A 5,351-nucleotide genomic window follows, 5' to 3' on the forward strand; every position below is an offset into this window, starting at 1 on the left:
TTTTATTGCTAAGAGAAATCGATTGACCTATAGCTTCACACATTTGTTAAAATGGACAGGTTCACCTCTAAGAGAGTGGAGAGTGTTCTTGTTGTACATAAGTACCTTTGTGTCTTATAGACTGTGAAACAACTCAATATACAAAGAGCCCATCAACATGGTAAATGTTGAACCAGAGTAGATGATACAATTTAATGAGAACCAAGATGTGGTCCATTGCAAGAGGCAACTGAATCTATAACCTTTAGTGATGATTAGTAGCAATCAATACTTTCATATCTACAATATCGTGAATATGAATGCAAATACACACCGGAGAGGAAGTTTTGGAAATGAATGTTCATCACCAACCTCAATACAAGCAATCAGTACAATGTAGGTGGAATTCATGGAGCCGCTGCCTCAAAAATTATGTAGAATCCACAAATATAATGACATCTACCAAATGTGTTGGAAAAATATTCTTGATCTTCGTGAAGCTTCCGCTTCACACATTGTGCTTCTAAAATTCACAAATATGATGACATCTACCAAATGTGCTAGAAAAACATTCTTAAACATAAAACAATGGGCATCAACTTAGCTTCATTAAGTTAAAAACTAAAAATAGTCTTATCTAACAAGCATGTAAATATATAACAATTTATACAATTCAAATAGAGAAAGATTATAACATTCTCAAAGACAATCCAATGTTTACTATTCAAATAAAGAAAGAGAAACAAGGTCAACACTAATCCATGAGGATTCTCTCCTATCTGAATGTTAAAGGAACTGGGCTTTTTCATGTCCTTGAACAATGTATTGCAAAGAAAAGGTCAACCACAGTGACACTTACTACAATTGGCATGTACCTGCCTCATTGTAGTAATTGTGCCTAGGTATGCCAATCATCTAAAAGAACGAGCCATAAGAACATGTCAAGCAACTAGATTGCATAAGTAGAATTAAGATTTTTTTATGATTAATGTTGAAAATTGTGATGTTTGCTGCTAGAATTTTTTTATCCTTTATTAGAACTCATTGCTATGTTCCTGTTACAGACGTCTTGTTTCTATAGGGGATTATGAGATGAATGAGAGATTGCAAAAGTTACATGTCTGATGGCATGCCTTTCACTTTGAGTGCATTGATCACTTGCTTGCAAACAATACTACATGCCCAACTTGTAGAGCTTCACTTCTCTATGCTAGTAAAGTTGTTCCTTTGGATTCAACTACACATATTATAACACTCCAGCAGATGCATGACTTTGTAACAACTTCATCTTTACATCAAGTGTTTCCTCTTTAGGAAGGAGCTGATATGCTCAGTGTACCAACTTCAACTTCAAAACAAGTGTTTCCTCTTGAAGAAGGACCTGAATATGCTTCATCTCCACAAGAAGTCTTTCCTCTTCATAAAGGGCTAGATATGCTTGATGTTCCAGTAGAGGAAAATAATAGAATCATTATTGGTAGGTTGTCTAGTGAAACAAGTTTGAGCTCTTCAGACATTCATGGAGGTGAAATTCATGTTTTGGTACCCCAACATTATCATGTATTGTTTACAAAAGATGTTCCAATAAATGTAGAGTCTAAAGAAACATGATTCTATAATGGGCTTTGTCATATCATTTTCTCATCCTATTGTTTGTTATTGTGAATGGGAATCACCTATAGTTTTGTACTCACTAGTAGACTATACAAAAAGCCAACTAAAAACAAGTAGCAATTTTTTAATAAAAATTGATGGGAGAAACAAAAATATATATAATAGAGCAGAATATGATGCTTGTGATATGATATAGATCATTTACATCTGAATTACGGAAACATGGGTGATGCATCTATGATTCTTGGTTTTTTCTCAAGATTTTCTTAGTCATTTTCTCTTTAGAAAGAATGATCATTTTACATTCAGTGCCATCAAATATGTTTGGGTGCCTCTTAAAATGAAGAAATAAAGATTAAGCTCTCCTAAGGAAGTTCTTGCCCTAAAGGAATCGTATAGCAGAAGGAGGCTTTGTAGTAGGGATGCCCGTGCTTAGTTGTAAACACCTCAAAAGAATATAATATCTTGAAGAGGGTAAGTTGTTTTAGAGAATACCTCATTGAAAGCTTAGTGATCATAAAAATTCTAGAATCATCGACAAAGCACGTAAACTATTTGACAGTGCCAAAGGGGATATCATCTCATAGAATGCCAAGATTGATTGAAAAAGATACATCCTAGAACTTTTGAGTCAATGAAATACACAATGAATATATTAATAACTTGCAATAATTAGATATGCATTTACACATACATACAAATTTTTTGCTAAAATGAAGGAACATATGTGTAAGATATGAGTTTGGGTAGAAAATATATGCAAGAAAACTTCTTAACAACAAGATCTTACACAACACATATGAACAATGACAATTTACCTTCTGTAATACCTGCTCGAAGGCTGGTTTTCGATTAAATGTGACTTTTTTTGCCGATTAGATACACAGGTGAGTAATACCCCTCGTGACCATCATCGATAATTATTTTTACTCCAAGTTGCGACTCCCGGTCCCTAAAAGATACTTTTTACATTTCATATAAGTATTATGATCTAAAAATTTCAAAGTCTCATTGATCCATTTAAACTTATATTGGCGCAAAATGATTCCATGAGTTTCCTCTCTTCCGCATGAATTAATAATTTTATTTTAATTGTTATAAATATAATATGTGATAGATATTTATATTATATTTTAATAAGATATATCTTATTGGTATTATATTTATATTTGATAAATAATTATAAATATAATATATATAGTTATATATAAATTTATTTAGTTATTTTTAAAAAAATATATTAGTCAAACTAGTTTTAGAAAGGAGACGCTACAACAAACCATCTCCCTATTGTGTAATAGAGGATTGTTAATGTATGATTAGAGAAACAATGACAAGTATTGAAGTATGGGATGCTAATGAACATCTTTGAAAATGCTCCCAAATCTACACATAGATGTTTTTATTACCTTATATACTACTATTATCAGGGATGTAGTTGCATTTGGTCAAATTTCATAGTCTCAATTACTTGGTCAATTCAACATTTTTTTTTTGGCTAGCAACAGATAAAACAAATGATTTGATTTATATTTGGGGTCTTCAAAACATAGATACCACCATCTATCAAAATATTTTAAACTATTGAATTCTATCAAATTGGAAATGTGAAGGTTGTATACTGATGTAGTCAATATTCATGTTAACTTAGATTCATTCCAAGTAGTTTTTTTGATAAGTGCATTGTGCTTCATGTAAAAAAAAAATATTTTAGAAAATGAAGTAATGTAGGAAAAAAATAGTTCTTTTCTTATTCTAGGGGGAAAAAAAACCTTTATTTCTAGTTCAATATCAGTTGAGAGAACATTCAAGAAAGTTAATTGATAATTATGTAATGATATGACAAAAACCACATCAATGAATAATAAAAGTTATAGAAAACTTCAAAGAATGTATTAATACCAAAAAATAAATAAATTATTGATCATCAAGTAATTTATTTGGGTGACTAATTATTAGTGACCAGTTAGTCATTTATTTTAGTCACTGATCTTTTTCTAAGCTCATGATTTTACTCGATGACCAAATTAGTCATTTATTTAGTCAATTATACTTACAAATTACTATTATATAACTAAAATTTGATCATTTTTAGTCATGTGCCTAAAAATTTTAGTCTTGTGACTAAATGTCTTAGTCGCATAGTCATTTATTTGTGAAAATTCTACTAGTGTAAAAAAAGATTTATTTAATTTTTTATTTTATTTAATTTCCTTTTTCAAGTGGGTTTAACTTTTATTTATTCAATTTCCTTTTTCATCACAAAGAGTTATTTAAGTGGTAATTTTATTTAATTAAAAGGGAGCAATTTCTTTTAATTAAATAGGAAATATTTAATTAAATTAAAAGAGGGGTTTTTCTCTTAATTAATTAAATGTGGAAAAATTATTTAATTAAAAAAGGGGTTTTCTTTTAATTAAATAATACTTAGGATAAAATGATCAACCTTAGAAAAATAAACAATAAAATTTGATCAAGATAATTGATTTAATAAAATATTGCAAACCATTGATTCAAGAAATTTGATAAATTGATAAATTGAATAATGGGGGTCCATAGTCTAGACGACCATTTTAGGGTGCATAAATTTTCCCCTCTTTGACTAATGTGTGATTGATTTGGGAACACATGTAGTCAAAGAAAGAAATTGAAGTGTGAGATCAATTTGGGATCACAAAACAACCCAGATGTGTGGTCGATTTAGGAACACATCAGGACAAAGACTACAAATAAATTTTGACTTGAAAAAATTGAAGATAAATTTGATAAAAATAAATCAAGGATTGAAGTTGATAGGTATTGCCCCCTCATGATTGAAATTGAAATGAGATGGAGGAGAAACAACAAATTGATATATTTGATCAAATCAAACAAAAGATAAAGTTCTTGATGTAAGATTAAAGATATAAGAATTAGAGAACCAAGGTAGATCATCAAGCATGAAATATTATGCTGCAAAGTTGAATTAGAAGAAAAGAAGTGGGGTAAAAGGAAATGGAAGATAGAAGTTTGGAAGAGATAAAAAGAAACAGAAAGAAGAAAAGAAAATGCCCCAAAATTAGTCAACTATTTAAGATAGAAATTTTGATTGAGATGATGAAAGAAAATAAGAAAATGAAGATCAAAACATGACCACAATTGATTAAAAGTCCTCAATAAAGATGAAGAGAGAACCCTCTCAAACTCATAATGTAGCCTAAAAATGCAAATTAATATGAAGTCTAATAATGCAAGCTACATGAAAATGCAAAGGTGTGCTTGCAAAAGAGAAACTGTAGCATAGGATTTTCTGTTCATCACTCATTAGAGAATGTAAAAGAACTTATTTTTATCATTGGGTCATTATTAATGGACATCACAAAATCACACAATCATCACTAGTCACAAGCGCAACTATGAAGATATGAATGTGATTTATATCAGATTGGAGTGTTGAAAGATTCTAACATAAGCATCAAAGACACAAAGGTCAAGATGACTTCAATGTTAGCTTACCCAATTTAATGTAGCAAAACCATGCTCGCATCAAGGCATAGATGCTAGGATGATCGTAAGAACGATTATGCAAAAATAGTCAAGGATGATGCCTGAAATCTCCTAAGTGTTTCAAGAGTACAGCAAGAGACACTCTAGAGTTTCAAGACCACACTCACAAGTAGAAAATAAATAAAAACATGCCCCATGCCCCAAGTCCTCTAGTTATGCACCCTAGAGAGACTTATTAGACAAGGACACTCAACAAAAATCAATAATAGTCA

The 5,351-nt window shown here is 30.5% G+C and overlaps 1 pseudogene; it reads left to right on the forward strand.

Annotated features, from left to right (window-relative positions):
* Positions 1–295: 295 nt before the first annotated feature.
* LOC149527856 (uncharacterized) lies at positions 296–1,590 on the forward strand (annotated as a pseudogene).
* The last annotated feature ends 3,761 nt before the right edge of the window (positions 1,591–5,351 follow it).

Source organism: Cupressus sempervirens, unplaced genomic scaffold, assembly GCF_028749045.1.
Source record: "Cupressus sempervirens isolate cs-2001-9-10 unplaced genomic scaffold, ASM2874904v1 CseChr00s100001_01, whole genome shotgun sequence".
Lineage (NCBI taxonomy): Eukaryota > Viridiplantae > Streptophyta > Pinopsida > Cupressales > Cupressaceae > Cupressus > Cupressus sempervirens.